The sequence below is a fragment of the Lolium perenne genome, chromosome 2 (assembly GCF_019359855.2).
Source record: "Lolium perenne isolate Kyuss_39 chromosome 2, Kyuss_2.0, whole genome shotgun sequence".
Lineage (NCBI taxonomy): Eukaryota > Viridiplantae > Streptophyta > Magnoliopsida > Poales > Poaceae > Lolium > Lolium perenne.
Window position 1 is genome coordinate 85,170,189 of NC_067245.2, and position 23,153 is coordinate 85,193,341.

At 48.1% G+C, this 23,153-nt stretch overlaps 1 long non-coding RNA gene across 1 annotated transcript; it reads right to left on the reverse strand.

Moving 5' to 3' along the window:
- Positions 1 to 9,923: 9,923 nt before the first annotated feature.
- Positions 9,924 to 10,774, reverse strand: LOC127330104 (uncharacterized). The gene is made up of 3 exons (XR_011750912.1): positions 10,586 to 10,774; positions 10,373 to 10,483; positions 9,924 to 10,255 (listed from the first exon to the last, which is right to left on the reverse strand). It is a non-coding gene; the product is annotated as an uncharacterized lncRNA (long non-coding RNA).
- Between the last annotated feature and the right edge of the window lie 12,379 nt (positions 10,775 to 23,153).

Genomic DNA, 23,153 nt, shown 5'->3' on the forward strand with positions numbered 1-23,153 from the left:
ACTTGTTATGTTGATTATCAAAGTTATGTCTATGTGTTGTTTATGATCTTGCATGCTCTCCGTTATTAGTAGATGCTCTGGCCAAGTTGATGCTAGTAACTCCAAGAGGGAGTATTTATGCTCGATAGTGGGTTCATGTCTCCGTGAATCTGGGGAAGTGACAGAAATCTCTAAGATTATGGATGTGCTGTTGCCACTAGGGATAAAACATTAGTGCTATGTTCAAGGATATAGTCACTGATTACATTACGCGCAATACTTAATGCAATTGTCTGTTGTTAGCAACTTAATACTGGAGGGGGTTCGGATGATAACCTGAAGGTGGACTTTTTAGGCATAGATGCATGCTGGATAGCGGTCTATGTACTTTGTCGTAATGCCCAATTAAATCTCACAATACTCATCATAATATGTATGTGCATGGTCATGCCCTCTTTATTTGTCAATTGCCCAACTGTAATTTGTTCACCCAACATGCTGTTTATCTTATGGGAGAGACACCTCTAGTGAACTGTGGACCCCGGTCCAATTCTCTATACTGAAATACAATCTACTGCAATACTATTCTACTGTTTTCTGCAAACAATCATCATCCACACTATACATCTAATCCTTTGTTACAGCAAGCCGGTGAGATTGACAACCTCACTGTTTCGTTGGGGCAAAGTACTTTGGTTGTGTTGTGCAGGTTCCACGTTGGCGCCGGAATCTCTGGTGTTGCGCCGCACTACATCCCGCCGCCATCAACCTTCAACGTGCTTCTTGGCTCCTACTGGTTCGATAAACCTTGGTTTCATACTGAGGGAAAACTTGCCGCTGTACGCATCACACCTTCCTCTTGGGGTTCCCAACGGACGCGTGTTGTACGCGTATCAACCATCCGACATGCCAGGTATTCCCAGGGAACTCACTGAGCATGCCCTCAATGTTGACCCGAAGGCTAAACCAGTACAGCAGTTAATGCGCCAGTTCTCGAAACCAAAGAGAAAAGCAATCGGCGAAGAAGTTAATCGGCTCCGCAAGGCCGGATTCATTCGGGAGCTCAAGGAAGCCGAGTGGGTGGCCAATCCAGTCATGGTACCGAAGAAAGACATGACTGCTGTTCGCATGTGTATCGATTACACAAGCCTCAACAAGCACTGCCCCAAGGATCATTTCCCTCTACCGCGTATCGATCAGATAGTCGACTCCACAGCGGGGTGCGATCGCCTCTCCTTCCTCGATGCATACTCCGGCTACAACCAGATCAAGCTCAAGGAGGAAGATCAAGAGCTGACCGCGTTCATCACTCCGCATGGCGTTTTTTGCTACAACATCATGACCTTCGGGCTGAAAAACGCGGGAGCAACATATCAGCGATGTATGCAAGCTTGTCTTGGAGAACAGATTGGAAGGAATATTGAGGTCTATATTGATGATATCATGGTAAAAACAAAGCACGCCGCCACCCTCATCGACGATTTGCGGGAAACCTTTGACAACCGCGACAGATATAAAATCAAGCTGAATCCGAAGAAATGCTTCTTTGGGGTGCCAGGAGGACAAGTACTGGGGTACTTCATTTCGGCCAGGGGGATAGAGGCTAACCCCCTAAAAATCAAAGCAATTCTCGACATGGAGCCGCCAAAGAATCTGCACCAAGTGCAGCAATTGGCAGGACGTTTGGCAGCACTCAGCAGGTTCATAGCCAAGTTGGGAGAAAAAGCTTTACCATTTTATAGCCTGATGAAGAAGTCAGAAAAGTTCGAATGGACGGATGAAGCGCAGGAATCTTTTGACAATCTGAAGAAGATCCTATCAACATCTCCGGTACTCGTAACCCCACATGAAAAGGAAAAACTACTCATGTACATAGCAGCAACAGTGCAAGTCTTCAGCAGCGTCCTAGTCGTTGAGCGTGCAGAGGAAGGAAAAGTCCACGGTGTGCAAAGGCCCGTCTATTACCTCAGCGAGGTACTCACACCGGCAAAGCAAAGGTATCCCACCACCAGAAGCTAGCATACGCAGTATGGAGAACAGCTCGCAAGTTGCGCCACTATTTCACTGAGCACCCAATTGTTGTCGTCAGTGAAGCACCGCTAAAGAATATACTCACTAACCCAGAAGCCACGGGTCGAGTGTCTCAATGGGCCATCGAGATAGCGCCACACGACATAACCTATGTCAACCGTACGGCAATTAAATCTCAAGTCCTTCCTGACTTCGTGGCAGACTGGATCCAGTCGATAACACCGGCGACACCCGACATGTCGGGCTCGTGGACAATGTATTTTGACAGATCTAAGCGGAGTACAGGTGCAGGAGCAGGGGTGATATTGATATCGCCACAAGGGGACAAGATGAGGTACATCTTACGTATGAATTTCCCCCTGCCGACAAATAATGAAGCAGAATATGAAGCACTGTTGCATGGGATGAAAATGGCAAAGGCATGTGGCGCAACTCGCTTGGAAATCTACGGAGACTCAAACCTGGTGGTGCAGCAGTCGATGAATTTGTGCGATGCGGTCAGCGATAACATGATAGCCTACCACCAACTATGCCAGAATATGGAAGCCAAGTTTGAAGGATGTGAACTTAAGCATATCGGCAGAACCAGTAACGAGGAAGCCGGCGCTTTGGCAAACATCGGATCCACATGTTCTTCCATTCCAGACGGTGTGTTTTACGAAGTCATCACTCAACGATCAATAAAGGAAAAAGCTTCGGCACCTCCAAAACCGCTGGCTGACGACTCGGAGACAGGTTTGCAGCAAGATGTCGAAGGACCTCCGCCTCGATCTGCAGAGCAGGTCCTCCTACTCGAACCTTTGTGGACCAAGCCCTTTTTAGCATACTTGATAGATCAACAATTACTGGAGGATCCGGTGGAAGCTAGGAGAATTGTGAGGCGGTCGAAAGCCTTCACCGTGGTAAACGGAGAGCTCTATAAGCACAGTATCTCTGGTATATTTCAAAGGTGCATCGCCATCGACGACGGAAAAGCTCTGCTACGGGAAATACATGAAGGAACCTGCGAGCACCATGCAGGCAGCAGGGCCCTCGTGGCAAAAGCCTTCAGAGCAGGATTCTACTGGCCAACGGCAGACTCGGATGCACGGGACCTGGTCATGAAATGCGACCCTTGTCAGCGTTTTGCTCCAAGACCTCACGCGCCCGCAACAGATTTAATAACGATACCACTTGCATGGCCCTTCGCGTAGTGGGGACTCGACCAGGTTGGACCACTCCCGAGGTCATCGCCTGGAGGACATACATACCTGTTAGTCGCAGTCGACAAGTTTACCAAGTGGATTGAAGTTGTGCCTGTTCGCAACCAGGAAGCCGAAACTGCCGTCCAGTCCTTCAAAGGAATAACCTGTCGATTTGGCATGCCTCACAGTATCGTCACAGATAACGGGACTAACTTTGACTCCAAAAAAATCCGCAAGTTTTGCGATGATGGTGGCATCAAGCTAAAGTTCGCATCGGTAGCCCATCCCCAGACAAACGGGCAAGTCGAAAGGATCAACGGCCTCATTGGAGATGGCCTCAAGAAACGACTTACAGGAGCAGCTGGAGCATGGGTCGAAGAACTACCATCTGTGTTTTGGAGTTTGCGTACCACACCCAACAGATCAACCCAGTACACCCCGTTCTTCCTGGTATACGGAGCCGAAGCAGTGTTACCGGCCAATGTCCGGTTCGACGCCTCTCGGGTGACCGCGTACACGGAAGCTACCTCCAATATCGCGCTGCAGGATGTTGTGGACCTCCTCGATGAAGCAAGGGATATTGCCTTGGCAAGAACGGCGGTGTATCAGCAGGCGCTAAGAAACTATCACAGTCGACGAATACGCAATCGAAGCTTCAATGTTGGAGATATGGTATTGCGACTGAAGCAGGACAGACCATCAAAACTCGAATCTCCATGGGAAGGCCCGTTCATCATCACTAAAGTGATACCAGGAGGAGCTTATCGGCTCAAGAATCCAACTTCGGGAAAAGATGTCAAAAATCCATGGAATGTTGCACATTTGCGACGCTTCTACACATAGGATATAGCCATCCCCCTTTTGTTACTCGGCAGCTTTTAAGGCTTGTGTTATGTTATGAATAAAATTCTAATCAGCTTTTCTACCTTTATTGTTCCAGGCCTCATCATCCGAACAAATTGTTCGGGGCCCCTGTTATTGGCTCTTACTCCCATCGGGAGCTCTGGCCAGAAACGCGTGCGCACAGTGTCATTAATTAAATACTCCCATCGGGAGCTAAGGTTAATGACACACGACAAACCATCCAAGCCTCGAGAAAATACGCGAGCGCTGCAGACGATGGACCTACTATATCATTAAAAAAAGAGGCTCAAACCGGTGCACCGCGTGACGAAGCCAAGCGTCTAAATCCCTCGATTATTCGACGGGTGTCGCTCTTACAGAACTTATATATCGACTCCGCAATAAACTTGCGATAACAACGGAGTCGTCGGGTGAGCGGGTTGACTTGATCACTCAACCGCTCCCGAAAGAAAATTATCAATCGAATTAACAAGTTCACCAAAAGTACATGGTGTACAAAACATACATTAAATTTATATGAGATGATAGTATACGCAGGATTTCTGGCAATACCTGCTTCCATCCTAGAGATGATAGTATACGCAGGATTTCTGGCAATATCATAGTACTGGTCTAAGCTCCTGTTGGTGTTCGCAATGGCCTCCAAATCTAAGGTCGGGTGACATGCTAACACTGAAGCAAGGGCGCGTTCTGCACCACCCAGGAGCTCTTTCCGCACCAACAGCTGAATTCTCTCAGGGGACTTGAAACGAGTGAACAGAGCAGACAAAGTTTTGGGTGCTGCATCTAGAGGAAACAATGTCTTCCAAACCATCGTGAGATGGGCGTGGAACTTGTTGAAATAGTAGTGCACCTTCTCTGCCCGATGTTCGAATTTGGCCACAGCTACAGCTTTTGGTCGATTGGACCATAGCTCATGCTTCGGGTGAGCAGCATCGGCCATTGCTTCAATCTTCTCATGGATCCTCTTGTTCTCTTCGTCTTCGTCAGGAGCTGCGACTGTGAAGAAACAAACGTCAACGACAAGACATTCAAACTCAGATGAAAACTGAAGAATGGATAGACACTTACAGCTCAAGCTTTCAGTAGCAACACGGAGACGATCGAGGGCATGCTGTTCAACCACGGTTGCAATCTCACCTTTTCTTTTCACCAACGCTGCCATTGCGTGAAGGGTGGTAATGTCTTTATTCAATCGAGATATTTGATCGTGCAAACGACGAACAAGATCAGATTCGTCATTAGCCGAAAGATTTAAAAAAGGATCGGCACGGGATGAAGAAGGCGAGGGTATCTGCAGCATAAGTCCTAGTTCAGAACAGCATTAATAAAGAAAAACTCCCATCGGGAGCACTGCAGCGTATATATTACATTCAAAAGATTGCTGGTACTGGTAGCGGAGCCAGGAATAATAAAAAAGGGGTCTAGGCTAAATTGTATCAAGCATGAATTACAGACTGATAAAGCAAGTTGTCACTCAAGGAGCAACCGATGATGAGCCAGGGGCAGCTTCGGGAGCAGTCTTGGCCTTCGCCTCGTCAACCAGCTTGAGGAGTCGATTAGCACACATTACTACTGATTGTTTGAAGGGCTCGAGATTGATTAGGCAATCATTGTCATCTACAGGCAATGCCTTAGACAACATTTCTAAGTCTGAGCCCAGCCCATGACCCATCAGCAGCTGGAAAGTAAGTACCGCCCCAAATAAACGGGAACGACGCTTAAGTACCTCCACAGGTTCAGAAGGATCGATGAGGAAAGCATCTGCCATCTCTCCAAGGGTTTTGTCCTGCTTCATCTTTGGGAATGTCATCGAGAATAACCTCGACAGTGCTCCCTTGGTCCGTTGCAAAACCCCGAGGACTTGGATGTTGGATTCGGCAGCAAGTGACAGAGCGTCGACCATGGAATCCTCTCGAAGCTTGCGAGCTCGGTTGATGCTCAGATCAGCAGCGCCTGAAATAAGATAGATAAGCAACTTGGAGGAAAATATTGGGAAAAAGATATGCACGGAAAAACTCACCCATTAAGTTTGCAATGGATTCACGGAGGATGCCTTCCTTTTCATCGGCAGCAATCGCAGCCTTACGCCTAGTATCTTGTTCATCCTTCATTTTTTGCTTCAGCTTCTTCAGCTCCTCCTTTAGCAGGGTATTTTCCCTCTGAGCGTCAGTAGCGAGCCTGGTCAGCCGAAGTTTTGATGGTCTTCCGAAGACGTTTTCAGATTCCAGGCGGGTGAATTGCTCAGCAAACTCTATAGCGTCAACCGTGGCATAAATTGGCTGCAAAGCAAGGGGTCGAGAAACCTCAGTCGAATATAAAAATGTGTCAGAAGCCAAAACAGATGTATCACTTACATGGTCGCGAGAAGCAGATGAAGCGGGTGCATTGCCAGAAGGGATAACCTTCGACACCGGAATCTTCTCTACAGTCGTCCGTGAGGGCGGCGTCGATTTGGCGGGAGAAGGATTCGGCTCCTTGGCAGATGCAGTTTTCTCGAAGGATAACTTAGCCCTTTTTGCGAGAGGAACATCGTCGTCATCATCAGAACTGCTTGAAAAGCAAAGACATCTATCATGTGGGATGATCTAGAATTGACTAAGAAAGAAAAGACAAATACTCACAGGTCCAAGTCATCCTCCATGGCAAAAAGGCTTGTTGAGCTTTTGGCAGCAGCGGGAGGCGATGCAGTTTCATCGGCATCCTTATCTTGTCCGCTGGGACTCGATTCAACCGTTGTGATCAAATCTTCATTAATCCTTTTGCATCGCCTGCTTCTGGTAAGAGCATCATCGTCGGGGACCTCATCCTCTTGGACGTCGCTGTCCTCGAGGATATGTTGGGCGTCCTCAGTCTCATCGGAGTCTTCATCATCATCCTCTGGTTCCACGTCACTCTCGGGTGTGGGATGATAACATTGAGCCACGGTAGAGGCCTGTTGGCAAGAGAAAAATTAATGAGGGGTTGAGGAGCAGCACAATATAATAACAAAAGCAAAGACAGTAAAGATTACCTCAGCCGGAAGATGTTTGAGATCGTATGGAGAGCGGGCAGAAGTTAGAACAATGGTATCCTTCATACTTAAGCAAGTAAGACGCCGTACTTCATCATGAAGGTCTTCATCCGACAGATATGCAGAACTTACTCTCGACGCATTGTTCTTCCCGTTGTACATCCATAGTTGGTGAGGTCGAGACATTAGCGGCTGCACCCGGTGTTTCAGGAACACTGAAACTACCTCAGTGCCACACATCGTCAGCCCTCCCGCATTCTTCAGGTCAACAACTTGCTCGAACAGCTCGTCGGCTGTAGCGCTTTCTTCGGGAGACAAGGTGTTGCGCCAAGATTTCTTTGGCTGGGCCACCAAGACATCCTTGAAGGGAGGAAGGTTGGAACGCCGCCCAGGTACCGGAGTATCCCGCAGATAGAACCATTTATGGTGCCAGCCCTGGACAGATTCTTTCATCGGAAAGTTGAGGTAATCAACTTCTTTTCTAACAACAAAGTCGATGCCACCAACGATGGGGGGGGGGGCATTGTTGTCGTTGTGACGCTTGCCATAGAAAATTTTCCTCCAAAGACCCCAGTGGGGATCAATGCCGAGGAAGGCTTCACAGACAGTGATAAAAATAGAAAGGTGAAGGATAGAATTTGGGGTCAGCTGCCAGAGCTGGATCCCATAGAAAAACAGAAGAGAACGAAGAAACTCATGGGCAGGAAGCGAAAGCCCACGAAACAGAAAAGCGACGAACATGACGGTAAAGCCCTTTGGAGGATTTGGGCGAGAGGAAGGACCTGGAAGGCGAATGTCATCGTCGGAAGAGGAGATGAAGCCGAGGGAGCGGAGCTTGCTCACCTCGCGATTGGTGATGGTGGAGGCGCCCCAATCACGGCTGACCTTGGTCGCGCCCGAGGTGTTGGTGCTCTTCCTTTTGCCCATGGCGCCCGGAGCTTTCGAGGAAAGGATCAGAGGTGAAAGAGGAAGGCTAGGAAGAAGATGAGCAGTACAAAGGCGTGAAAAGTAAAAAAATAATGAAGGCCCTCTATTTATACCGTAAGACCACTGGAAGATCGTGGCCATAACCCTAAAGCCATCGTGGGAAGTGGATGGGATCTGGTCGTACACGTGTCACTCTGTAGAGAGCGGAACCGGCGGCCCATTATTGCCACGATATGCGGAAATCGAGGAGGCACCTCGGTTAATGCGCATGCACTAGTCATCTCCTAAAAACTGCCCGCGCAGAACTAGGATGGGCCCGTCAAGTCGCGTCTTGTCGGTCAAACCATGGCAGTGATTACGTCATCAATGACGTTGTAAAAGCTTGGTTGAGGATTCGAAGAAATGAAACTGTCGAGTGGTCAACTTGAGTCTACACACGGATTGCAAGCATCCGCGCCTAGACTCGGGGGCTACTCCCATTGGGAGCGCTGGACGTGCACCCGATAAAAGAAGACTCGAAGGTTTTTTCAGAAAGAAAGGCGTGAAGAAGTAATTAAACAAAAGAACGGTGTCCTCAGCTCGAGTCTGCACCCGGTCACAAGCGTCCTCACCCAGACTCGGGGACTACTCCCATCGGGAGAGCTGGATGCGCACTCGATAAAACTTTTTGTATTCCAGGATCATGCCCGGGGACTTGATTCTGAGTAGAGTAACGTTGTTTTGCCAACGGCAGTTAACCAACAAAGCTGGGCACGTTACTCCATATCCTTTACGCGTTCATGCTTTACTGAAAAGTACAAGCCCTGACATGCATCTATCGGATGACCTATGAAGACTTGCAAGAAACTTCGGCAGAAGAAGACGTTCAAGTGGCACAACTTGAGTCTACACACGGATTGCAAGCATCCGTATCTAGACTCGGGGGCTACTCCCATCGGGAGCGCTGACGCGCACCCGATAAAATAAGATGAAGCTATTACAAGATGGGAAAGAGCAATCGAAGCAGAAGAACGTTTAGTGGAGGCGTGCTTTAGTCTCTACCCGAAAAATCTTCGGCTAGACACTCGGGGACTACTGACGTGGGCATTACCCTTCGGGTAACCGACATTGCCCTATCCTGTGTGGCCCAATTGAAGGCCCATGAAGATACCCGATGGCAAGGTGGGCCACTAGGATGGTGCCGAAGAGGATTCCTTGAAGAACAAGACGAAGAGGAGCCGAACAAGGATAGTTTAGAGGTAGGTCTTTTGTAAACCTAGTCGTACCCGGACAGATCTCTTGAGACCTGGCCTCCTATATAAAGGCCAGGAGAGGGGCTGCCGAGGGACACAATCAATCTTAGCAACTTTAGCCACCAGAAGTCTAGAGCTAGGTCGCCGTAACACTTAGCCTCTCGACGAGATCACAGCCGAAACCTTCGGCACCCCATTGTAACCCGTTCACTGGTGGAAAAAGGGGCTTTGGTCGTGGTTCGCAACTACCATTAGTCGCGATTGCGCAACCGCGACCAAAGTAGCGCGACTAAAGGCCCCCCCCTTTAGTCGCGGTTCCTTACGAACCGCGACTAAAGGCCCGCCCACGTGGGCCGCAGGCGAGCGCCAGGGCGGAGGACCTTTAGTCGCGGTTCTTCTGGCCAACCGCGACTAAAGGCCTCCGCAGGGTTTAGGGTTTAGCCCCCCCTCCCCCTAAATCTGGTTTCTTTTTAATTTGTATTGTTTTATTTCTTTTGGGTTTTAATTTTGAAGGAGTTTCACATATTCCACGGTACTACATACATGCATATGAATGTACAATTTCAAACAAATTTGAAATTAGAACCAAAAAGAATTCAAGAGGAATATACAATATATATTCAATATCGGATGACCATATACAATATATATTCAATATCGGATGACCATATACAATTTTGAATAAGTTTCCATCCATAATTTAGTGCATATAAAGTTCTACGTCATCGTAATGGTGTTCTCCTCTAGGATCGATGACTTCCCTCGCCAACCATCCAGCTAGTTCCTCTTGAAGTGGTCGGAAGCGAGCTTCTGGACTAAGCGTCTTCCGGAGGTTATTCCTCAGGATGTTGTTCTCACACTTCTGGTCCCGCTCATTGCAGTATCTCCGGATCCTCTCACAAACATAGTATCCACATAGATTGGTCCCCGGTGGCTGAATATCCCCAGTCGTCCGCACTGCCATTTTAAAATATAGCTCTTTTTTGAATTCACCGACCTTGGTATCTACGAACCGTCTCCAAACCCTACGAGGCAAAGAAAATTAAATGAACAAGAGAGTTATTAATTAGTTACTAGATATTAGGAAATGAGGAACGAAATAGGCCGATCGATATAGAGCGCAAATGAATGAAAATAATTACTTTTGCATCATTTTTCTCATGTCGGCCCAAAGCGCCGGATCCATATTCAGAGAGTCGTGGACGAGAACTGAGGAGGTCTGAACTTGAATTACCATAAGAATCCAGTGGAACCTGCGGACACGATACATGCACAGTCATGCATAACTCATCGATTAGCCACATACCATGCATGGAGTAAACAAAAGAGAATGTGCTCAAGACAGAAACACTAACCCAAAATGGTAAGGAAATAGAATATCACTTTTCAGTTGCTGTTTTCTAATAAACCGCCACAGGTCATCCTCCACGTCGGCGGGGTGGTGTTCTAACACATATGAATTAACGATTTGTGGGTCAATGAACCCAACATCATGGATGTTCCTTATTCGCATTTCCCGCTTCTTCATTCTGCATAATAGCGTACACAACAAGATAGTTAGGACAATATATATATATATAGTGCAGGCAATGAACGAGATGGGGTAGAAATTAAGATCAGACAGGCAAGACGTAGGGGTGTTACCTCATCGAGGGCCCTGAACCTGGGTAAATTGCTCTCTCTGTGAACCGATGTCTTGTGTCAGCCTACAGGATTCCATCAACCCTAAGCCCCAATCGGAGGGCATTGCCGAGGAGTACCCTCGACAGCCGCCCATCACCCGCGCCAGCCGATCCGCCGTATGCGTCGAGGAGGAGATCCCGTCCACCGTCCCCCACATCGACGAGGAAGGGCCCCCGCCGCCGCCACGCCCCGTGGGTCTTTGCTCCGGCGGCGCTATCGGCGGCGGCGGCGGTTAGGGTTGGGGTGGGGGTCGGGAGAGGAGAGGGGTCGGGCATCAATCAACCAGCACGCCAGGGCTTCCCCGAGAACCTGGAAGGCGCGCACGCCAGGGCCATGCAGCTCGCCTACAAGGCAGTGGCTAACGTGCGCACCGTCGCGGAATTCTTACGGAGCTCGTTGCTGCTGCCAGCGCCCAGGGCAACCCCGTCCTCCAGCACCACTTGCTGGTGTTCGACGCCGCCACCGGCGTGCGGTGCTACTCGCCTTTCTTCATCCTCCAGCCACTGTTTGTTGCCGCTATGCTCGCCTGCCTCGCCGGTGTTAGTGAGTTAATGCATTAGATTAGAGGTGAGAAATCTTCCATGCGTATGTAACCAAACGTTGAGTATTTTCCAAAGACACAAATTGTGGGCAACCAAACAACAAGGTTTCGTTTCTCCCTTCATGCCGAAAAATGAATTGTTCGTAACCAATCAAGATGCCTAACATGGCTCTAGACTTGGTCAGTTAACCATAACTCTAGGGAGGAAGATCTCCCCACATATAAATAAATTGTGCGAGCAACCAATCAGACCCGAATTTTCAGATGCTAGTTTACCAGAAGTGAAACATCCATACAGTTTCAACCATTTGTGACAACCAGTGCAGGACTAGCATACTTCTCAGTACATGATTGGACATTTATGTCGAGAACTTGTATCTTGTATCTGTACTCTCGACTCTGTCAGATAAAACAATAGCATGGTTGTCTTACCGCCAAACAAATGCACTCCAAACTTTCAGAACTACAAGGTTGATGCATTTGCATGTGGATTGGTTTGAATCTCTGCTCCAACTCCAAGCACAGTGTAAATGCTTGGTAGGTGGAGCTAAAAGAGTCATCTTCGAAAAAGCCTACAACTTCGTCCGGCACAGCATCAGACGCACCATCTTCTTCCCGCCAGAAGATCATCTAAGTTGGTTCCCCGTGACATTGTTGAGTGACCATGCTGCTTCAACAAGCTTAGGAAGGCTTTTACCAGAGGACATCCTTTTGATCTAGACATTGTGCCGAGGTACAGTTCAACATTCTGAATTTCGTTTTGTTATAAACGGGTAATGATTCTGGGGAGTGCTTTTCCAAGTAAAATGTCATCGGTTATGCTTTCTGCATCGTCAAGTGGATACAAAGCATCTTACGTCGCAAAAAATGGATCGCCACTTTTGTGTGGTTCAACACATAGCTTATTTCCAAATCTTATTATAGCATGCTCTTGTTTTACCTATCAATAGACAGTGTCTATGTCCCGAAGGAAGAACCAGTGAAGGATTTTTATTTTGCGTGTCAGCAATAGGCGACGCGGAGATCAGTTCACGAGCTTTCGCTGATGATTTTTTTTGCCTATTAGTTGTTTGGGTTACCAGCGGCGGACTTTTGGTTTCACGCCATGTGAGTTGTTGCGGCTATAAGCCTTTACCAACTAGTGAGGGAGATATTGGATTTTCTAGTTCCTTTTTTTTGTTAAAATAGTTCTTGAATTGGATGCTGGAATTTGTTGAAAACGACTTCTGAATCTGTTTGCAAATAGATCTCCTAAATGAATTTTGCTAATGTTGGATTAATTAATTTAGTTTGGCGAGATACTTACTGATTATTCTTATAAATTACCAGGTGATTTGTGGTGAAGATTTCTAGCAAGGTAGACTATGAAATGAATGAAGTGAGCCTAACTCATTTGGACGGGGGAGTGGATGTACAAACTAGCTATCCCGGTTCAAATCCTCACGTACGAGTGCTGATCTCTTATTATTTAAAAAAACATTGCAGGGGCTTTCCTACCGCATTACTTTCAAATAAACGGAAAACCATGAATGTTATTGAGTATTTTTTTGTATATACCGACTTTTCTTGGATTTTTTGTTAGTTATTATTGTATAATCATCAGTGTTTAATTGTATATATTTGTAGAAATGAGGTGCAAAGAAAATTTCAGGGGGAATTATTTTAATGTTCTACTTGTTATTGGTTTTTGTGGGAAACACGGCTGTGATTATTGTTGTAAATGTCTCTATAACGTGATGCAAATAGATTTTTTCAGATTAGGTAAATGTTGAATTTGATACTTTTTTTCGTTGAAAATGATGGTGGTTAATGTTGTAGATAACTATATAATATGGTGCAAAGAGATTTTACAGATTGAGTTAATATTGGTTATTTTGTTCAAAAAATGGTTGTTACTGCACACGACTATATTTGGAATTTGTAAAGTGGTGTTGAGTTTTCCATTGATAAGCTAGACGGGTAGTGGCCGTTTTTTCCAGCATGTTGTATGAACTTTGGGAATAATGCCCGAGCAATACTAGTCCCTGGAAGAAGCGGAAAGGAGACAAATGTGGAAAGCTGCGTTTATAAGAGAGCACCTGGATGTGTTGTGGCAACCGACATTTATTGGACGGTAGCATCCAACGGCCCTTGGGCGACCAATTTTTCCCTCCAACTCGGTCGGTCGAGGGCTGCTCCTCTAGTCTCTTTTTTCTTCAAAAATGTCACTAGTATTGCAGCTTGCGTAAACAATTTGTAATTCGTGTAAAAAAATACTTCATCTGTTTCTAAAAAAGCTTTCCAATTTTATCTGGATACGAAGATATATAGACGAGATATATAGACATGTTTTAGCTATAGCTTCATTTGTATCTAAAAAAAATTGCGAAACTTTATTAGGAAACAAGGGAGTAGTATAAACCTGGTATTAGGGCATCTCCAACGCGGCGACCCATCCCGCGCGTTCGGATGCGTCGAACCGGACAAAACCACGGCCCAACGCGGCCACACATCGCAAATGCGGATGGCCGCGGTGTCCGGGACGATCCAAACCCGGCCCAAATTTGGACCAGGTTTGCGTGGCCGCGGATGGCACGTAGCGTCCGGTCGCGTCCGCCTGCTCGCCTCCCTTGGGTCTATCCAGTCCACTCCCCACTCCACTCGACGGTTCCCCACGCACGCGCAACCGCCGCCATGGCCCCGGAGAAGGCTTTTGCTCCAGGCACCAACGACGGTGAGGCCAGCAGCAGCCGCCGTCCTCCGTCGGTGCTGAGGGCCGGGGGAAACCGCGGCGGTCTCTACATCGGAGAGGCCGCCCGCGTTGGCGCGGAATTGGTGCAACCCGCGCCGCTGCTGCCGTAGCCGGAGGAGGAAGATGACCCGGACATGCGCGTCGCTCTGGCGCTGTCCGCGGCGGAGGAGGAGGCGAAGTGGCCGCATCTCGCGGCGGTCATTTGCACCTCCGCGATGGAGGAGGAGGCCCGGCAGGCGGTCGAGGATGCCGAGGCCTGGGCGTTGCTCGACCAGGTCCGCCGAGAGGAGGAAGCGACGTGGCGGCGCGAGGAGGCCAGGCTCCGCCACGAGGAGGAGATGCGCCAGGAGGCCAGGCGCGTGGCGGACCAAGAGAGGCGCCAGAAGGCCAGGCGCCTCGCGTGGCAGGAGAGGGAGGTCCACCTCAGGGAGGAGGCGCAACTCCGGGCAGCTGTGGCGGAGCAGCGAGCGGCTCCGGACCCGCACTCGGCCTGGGAGGAGGCACTGTGGTCGCCGTGGCCGGAGTCCCCGGCGCGGTCGAGCCACAACAGCGCCTCGCCGCCCGGGGACATCGTCGACGGCGACGGCGACGAGGCCCACATGGACTAGGCGGCTACCTCGTCCTCCAAACCCTAGGATAGGGTTTTTTATTTGTTTTTAATTTTAAAGCCCATATAGAGAGCTTCTTTTGGTAGTTTAAATTTACCCAAAATAGGGTGTATGTACAAATTTTTCCACAATAGAGCATATGTTTAATGAAACTTCATTAGGTTTAAAATTTTACTTTGTTTTTTTTCCTCACATATGTGATGCGTCCGCGCGTTGGGCGCAGCGTGCAACCTAAACGGACACGCGGATGCGGGCCGCTGTCCGGATGTCCGCGCGGCCACCCAAACAGCCTAAAACGGACGACCGAGCGTGTCCGTTTGGGTTGCAGCGTTAGAGATGCCCTTATACTGCCTAACCCAACATGATTTGCGGTGAACTGATTCTTAACAGAAGGAAGAATAAGTAAAACAGATTTTCCTTTATCTCAAAAAAAAAAACAGATTATCCTAAAAATCAGCGTGAAACTCGTAAGTTGCTAATCGCTAGTGCGAGGTCGTTATGGTACCATATAAATGAGCCGATCAAGTTTGTTGCTATCGCATCAAACTCCATCGACGCCATGAGCCATCTACCTTGTGCGTCAAAGAAGAAAAACCATGTTCCGCGCCCGGCCCTTTCCAACCATGTCGTGGAGGAGATCTTCGCGCGGCTTCCGGCCAAGATGGTGTTCAGGCTCCGCTGCCTCTCACGCGCTTGGGCCGCCACCCTCTCCTCCGATGGTTTCGAGGACCTCCATCTACGCGCCGCCAACCTCCATGGCGGCCCCAGGATCATGTGCATGGACGACGACGACGGGGGGACGACACGAAAGGGGCTCGCGTCGTCGCTCGACCGCCCTGGCGGCGCACCGTTCCTGGACGCCCCACGGATCATCACCGGATACTGTTACCCACCCCTCATCACCCCAGACATGCACGATCACCCTCTCTACAAGAGAGCCCCGCACCTCACCACACAACCGTGTCGCGGCCTCGTCGTCCTAGAAGCTCTGGAAGCAAGGCTCTTTCATGTCTTCAATCCGGAAACTGCTCGGTAGCGCGCGTGCGCTGCCGAGCACCGTTTCGCAGAAGGGCGCGTGATTCTGGGCCGGCCCATCAGTTAAACGCACGCGAGGTAAAAATCCAAGGAAATACGTCGGATCTGGCGTTCGATCCCGGGACCTGGCGTTGGATTCAGACGGCCAGTTGCCGATGTGGTACTGAAGTTTTTTTGGATAATTGATTTGCACCGACATTCTTTATCTATAGGCAAGCGCGAGTTCTTTTTTGGTTTAGCCTTTTTTGGTGACTAGAGCGTCCTAGACAGGGATTTTTTCCCTTTCTTTTTTCTTTCATGCATGCTTTTTCACGTACTTTTTTTCTATTTTTTTCTTGTTTCTTACATTCTTTTTCTACACTATTGCTTTTTCTTTGATTTCTTGTTTCTTACATTCTTTAATTTTCTTTTTCATGTTTCTAATTTTTATTTAAGTTGTTGTTCCCCGCCGTCTATGTCGTTGTTTCCCGCTGTCTAGGTTGTTGTTCCCCCTCCGTGTTGGTTGTTGTTCCTTTTGATCTATGTCATTGTTCCCCTTCGTTTGAGTCGTTGTTCCCCGTTATTCTAGGCCGTTGTTCCCCTACCATCTTCGTCGTTGTTCCCCGTCGTCTAGGATGTTGTTCCGCACCGTCTAAACTGTTTGTTCCCTACCGTCTAGGTTGTTGTTCCCCGCCATCTATGCCGTTGTTCCCCTCCGTGTAGGTCATTGTTCCCCGTTGTCTAGGCTATTGTTCCCCCTTCGTGTAGGTCGGTGTTCCTCTCGGTCTATGTCATTGTTCCCCGCTATTCTAGGTCGTTGTTCCCCTCCATCCAGATTGTTGTTCCCCTACCATCTTGGCCGTTGTTCCCCCTCGTCTAGGATGTTGTTCCCCACCGTCTAAACTGTTTGTTCCCTACCGTCTAGGTTGTTGTTCCTCGTCGTCTAGACCGTTGTTCCCCTCCATCCAGATTGTTGTTCCCGTACCATCTTGGCCGTTGTTCCCCGTCATCTAGGATGTTGTTCCCCTTCATTCAGGTTATTGTTCCCCTCAGTTTAAGTTGTTGTTCCCCGCCGTCTAAGCTATTGTTCCCAACCATCTAGGTTGTTGTTCCTCTCTATCATGTTGTTCCCCTTCGTGCAGGTTGTTGTTCCCCTCCGTTTAGGTTCTTGTTCCGCTGTTGTTCCCCTACGTATAGGTACATGTCAAGTCACGATAGAAATCAGCTAACTTCCTCTGTCTTTTATTTGTTAATAAATATAGTGACCCTAAGCTAGCCACGTAAATAAAAGGAAGAAAAAAAGCAAAGCAACCTAGCTAGCTAGCTACGTGAGGCAAGGCTACTGTGAGCTGAACACCCAACGACCGCACTTAAAAAGGAGTAGGCAGTAGCTACTGACACGCTAGCTGCAATTTTTCTTAAAATATTTTTTCATGTGCCTCACTGTCACGCCGCACTCACACGCTGTAGCAGCCTAGGATCTTTACGCATCACGGCATCAGCAGGCTCACTATTCGATAACCGCGTTCACACGTTGTGCCAGTCCATGCTATGTGACAACACGGGGGATTAAACAGTGCAGCTGTACTCGTAACATACGCACACCTTGTTTTTTAGTCCCACCTCGGGGACCGAAGGAGGAAATCACCGGTTTAAATACCCGCGCGAGGTCGTAGTGGACAACCAGGCGTCGTCGTGATCCCAGCTGGTAGACAGCTCTATGAAAGGCTTGAAAGCCCAAGACTAGTCATTCATGGGCCGCCAAATAAAGGCCTGCCTCACTGATCCTTGAGCGATACAACAGGTAGGGGGCGCGCGAGCGGTAGGGAGGAGGACCCCTTCAATCCATCCACCGGCCAGATTGCAACCCTTCCAGAGGGCCGAACGACGGGCCCCAGAACTTATATTGGCCCATACTATGCACACTTCGGGCTCGGCTATGACGCGCGCACCGGCAGACACAAAGTTGTCCGCGTTCATTACCGCGGTTGTGCCGGCCGATTCCCACTGTCCATGGGAGCCGGATGCGAGGTCTACGACATAAACAACGCCAACTCCGAGGGGTCATGGCGCGCCATCGGTGCGAAGCCGACATGCTGGATAGACTCTTACAACAGAAACGTCTTTATGCAAGGGCACTGCTATTGGTTAGCACACCAGAAATTGTGCCCTCGAGAGGATCTGATTCTTCTCACCTTCTCCATCAGCAACGAGACATTTGGGACCGTATCGCCACCGCCGGGTGTGCGTGACGACAATCCGTATCATCATAGCTCTTATGACCTGACCGAGCTCAATGGAAGACTATGCATTTTCCGCCCATTCTCCAGGTTGCATAACCAATACGACGTTTGGCTCCTAAACGGACATGGATCGGATGCAGCTTGGGATCTTCACTGTCGCATTGACATAGACATGTCTCCGCAGCTTACAAAGTTCATGTTCAAGCCCTTAACGGATAACTACAAGTCTTCCATGGCTCCACTTGCCATTGTCGACAACGGCCGCCGCATCCTGCTGCTCACCGAACCTGATTCGCCAATAGCAATATGTGCATACACTCTCGACACCGGCGACGTTGAGAGCCTCATTGACATGGGCGCCACAGTAAACCTGGCTGCAGTGTACGAGGAAAGCATCGCCACTCCCGGGTGCCAGCCGCGTGAGGACATTGCCTTGATTTCCTCATCATCTACACAGGCCCTGGGGATAATATTACATCTGCTGCCAATGCACACCCATGGAAACCTTAAGCTTGTTTGTCGGAGCTGGCGCTGCATGATCGAAAGTGACATCTGGCGGGGCATACACCGCAAAATTTAACTTGGCTTATTTCATTTTGTGCCTTTGTGAGCCGTCTCATGTGAGCTATACAAGTATTAGTTCTTAGTTAATAAACATATTATCGGAAAGCTTTCTTCTTTGTTTGTTTGGAAATGGTTTGTATTGATCTTGTTGACTATGTGTGATAAGTTGCCCTTGTGTAACTCTGCTTGATATTTTTTTGCGAGAAATCCACCGATCTATTAATAATCATCAACAATAGTACAAATAACCCAAAAAGTAAAGAAAATTACAAATTGGTACTCGGACCACCTAGCGACGACTACAAACACTAGCACGAGCCGAAGGCGCGCCGCTGTCCTCGCCCCTCCATCGCCGGAGTCAGACAAAGCTTGTCGTAGTAGAGCTTGTTGTAGTAGACAGACGAGAAGTCGTCGTGCTAAGGTCCCAAAGGACCAGCGCACTGAGCAAAGCAACCATCGTCAATGATGACAACCGTAGATCGGAAGAGACTATTATGAAACCACACCAATAAACATGAAAACCGACCGGATCCCAGGAGATCCGACGGGCACACAACTCCACGCGCCCTCCATCAGCGCTAGATGCGCCACCGGAGCGAGCATAGGACGGGGAGGACCTTATTCTGACTTCAGGATATAGCCGCCGCCTCACCATCCCAAAAAAGAGACTGAAAAGCAAACTAAATTAAGAACGGAAACTCCCCGCCGGCGAGGGACCGTGGTCCGCCACACCTCCAAAGCCCCAAGGCCACCGGAGGTGGAGCGAACCGGCGGTATCGCCGGCGAGGAGGACGGAACCCTAGATGGGTTTTGTGGCTTCTTTCCGCCGCCTCTTCGTACGGACCGGTTCAACTGTTACGTTGCTTGATTTTGGTTGAGCTGCTTGTGTGTGTAGCTTTGATCTGCAACTGGGCATATGGCCCAAGCTATCTAAAAACATAGTATAATTTTACATTATGGCCAGTGGGGATATACTTGCAAAGTATTTTTAAAAATTAAAACGATTTTCCAAATAAAACTATTTTCAATGTTTCTTTTTTATAAACCCCTAGATCCTTACTCCATACAAAAGGAGTGTTAATTTCAAAATAATAGTTTATAAAAAATCATAAATGCAGCTCACTCTTTCTATGCACTTCACAATTGAATTTTATAAAAGTATTTTCATTCCCTATTTTTCAAAAAAACATTAGAAATTGGAAGAATAGCTTCTTGGAATTATTCATGTCCTTAAAAGTTACGGGAATAGTACCCAATGTCTATAAAGGATTTTGTGACTTCTTTAAATACTAAAAAAAATAATTAGCTATGATCGATTTTTGAATACAAATATGAACTAAAAATAATATATGATCTATGTGCACAGATCCGAGTCCCTCCCGTGTCGCCCCCGAGTGGCGGCCGGGGGAAACCCTACCGCGCCACCGTCGCTTCCCCCCCCCCCCCCTCTCCCCTCCCCTTCCTCGCCGCCACCAGGGGGCGCGGTCAGGCAAAGCCTAGCCGGCGCCGGCGGGGATTTCTTCGTCCTCTCGCGCATGGGGGTCAGGCGTGGGCCGCCTTCCTCAGGCCAGGGCGCGGCCTTATCGTTGGGGCCTCAATGGCAGCGCCTGGCCTCGGCTCTGCAGCGGCATGATGGCCGACGAGGCGGTGGGATCCCTACCAGCGGCGGAGGGACGGGTGGGGCGGTCTATAGGGGGAAATCCTAGGTCCCCCTCTCCTTGCCTCTCGGCGGCAAGCGGTGGAGGGCTGGCGGTCGACTGCGGCGGTGCTCATGCGTGTGCGGTGTCACGCCGGTGCTGGCAGGGAAGGAGTATACCTCCATGGTGCGGACGAGAAACAGACACACGTTTATAGGGCTCAGAAACGACGCAAGTGAAAAGGTACGCGGACATGGACGGCTCAGAATTTGTCTCTCGTTTCCAGACCTTAATTCTAAGGCAGCCCAAAGAGCCGAATTGGGCCAATTGGCCTCAAATTCGAATTCCATGCACAAATTTTATGAATCCAAACACAATGTAAAAGTATTTTCATAATTGTTTTCCCTATTTAAAAAAACATTAGAAATTGGAAGAATAGCTTCATGGAATTATCCATGTCCTTGAAAATTACGGGAATAGTACCGAAGGATTTTGTGACTTCTTTAAATCCAAAAGAAACCACTTAGCTATGATCAATTTTTAAATACATATGAACTAAAAACTATATATGATCTATGTGCGTGTGTGATAAGCTAAGTGTCAACATCCATCTTGAAATTCCCGTATCCACTTTCTACCTTTTGCTCACTTGTATCATCTTTCAAAGATATCATGACACCCGCTCAAATTAAATGGAGTTCTCTCCAACTTTTTCTGAAAACCTAGAACCACATCCTCTATCTCATATAGAACTCTATTTCAATGTTTTCATAAATATGTTTAGAAACTCTACTCAAATAAAATTGGGAATGTGATATATGTGTTATATCAGTCAATTCCTTATCAAATATAATTTCTATAAATAAGTTATTAATGTAATTTCTTAATTACAAAATGCATGTGGATGTCAACTATGCCAACTCTCGCAAAGTTATCATCAAATAAATTTGGAGAACCTTTTTAAACCCAAAAGCCTACTTGCTTATTTGCAAAATTTTCAATATCTTGTTTAAATCATATTTCGCCAAAAGTTTCTTAATACAAACCTTGGTGACTTTATATTTGTCCAGAACTAACCAAACTTGAGAATCCCCTAACGAGTCTTACACCATCGGCCGGCCGGTATCACTTGCATTAGCGGTTGAGCGTAACGAATGTGCCGACTGGCAAGGAGTACACCTTGTGGCGTGGACGAGCACCAAACGTGCATTTACAGGGCAATGGCGCCACGCGACCTCGTTGCCAAGGTTGGTCCGGAAGGAGGAGATGGGCAACCGCCGCATCGTGGTCCTTTGTCACACCGTATCGTGGAACACGTTCCATCGGCCGGTCGGCATCACTCTCCAAGAATAATCCATGACGCCATTTCAGGGCACTGTGTGGGGACATCTGGCATGCTGACGCCACCAAAGCGCTTGTTGGGCGAGACGCCATTTGGGAGGCGTGAGTGGTGATGCCCTAAACGCATTAGTCGTCTATCACGGAGCCCGCGCCATGCCGAGGATCGTCGTCCGTAGCAAGCATGTCGCCGAAAGGAGTTGCGGCCTGGAGGTGGGCCCAAGCCAATCGAGCAATTGATTGTACATGCCACCGTCTTCCTTCAACATACACGCCACCGTCTTCTTCCATCTTGTACGCACACCACCGTCTCCATCCATCTTCAACGCCGTCTTCTCTCTTCATCTTCTACGCCGTCTTTTCTCTTCATCTTCAACACCGTCTTTGTCTCTCTTCGACACCATCTTCATTATCGTACTCCGTCTTCTCCATCTTACAACCTTGAGTCCAACACATAGCTATGGACTTGACCTAAGATCGATTCTCAATGCAACCGTTAGTTCATAGGGATTGTCATCAATTACCAAAACCACACATGGGGTAATGGACATGTTCTTACATCCGTCATATGAAAAGTCCGGTGATCCTTGTCATATTCAATATTTGTGAGATACAGCATCCTACATGTTTACATAAAACACCATATTATAAGCCATTCCTAACAAATATGAGTTATTCCATCGCAAATACTAGGCATATGTAACAAATTTGAATGTATTTCCTAAGCAAAAAAGTAAAATTTCAAATCTATGGTTCCAACAAATCTATGGTTCAAACACATGCATACAATGAGGCTATCAATTTCAACACATAACACATCAATATAGATTCCAACAACCAACATTTGCAATCTAGGTTCCATGTCTAAATCGAATAAAATCGGAGCAAATCTTGGATGAATCGAAGGGCACCGAAGTTGGAATACCTTGAGGATTATATGGGGATGGATTTGGCCGGCCAGATCTGTCCAATCCGTGGAGGATTCGGTGTGGGGACGGAGGAGAGGCGGCCGGCGGCGGCAGTTGAAAGGACACGGATGTCGCCTAGAGGGGGGGGGGGGGGGGGTGAATAGGCGGTTTAAAACTTTTACGAGATGGGCTTAACAAATGCGGAATAAAACTAGTGTTTACTTTGTCAAGCCCAAAGCCTATATACTATGGTTCACCTATGTGCACCAACAACTTATGCTAAGCAATACAAGCAACTTAAGTGATAGCAAGATATATAACTTCAAGCACGATGGCTATCACAAAGTAGAGTGCATAAGAAAGGAGCTCGGGTATAGAGATAACCGAGGCACGCGGGAGACGACGATGTAGCCCGAAGTTCACACTCTTGCGAGTGCTACTCTCCGTTGGAGCGGTGTGGAGGACAAGTCACTCCAAAAGCATGAGGGCCACCGTATTCTCCTCGAGAATTCCCACCAAGAGGGATGTCCTCGAACCACTATGTAACCTTAGGGAGGTTACCGAACCCGCACAAAGCTTGGGGCTATCTCCACAACTTAATTGGAGGCTCCCAACAAATTGCCACAAAGGCCTTGCCCTTGAAGAATCTCCACAAC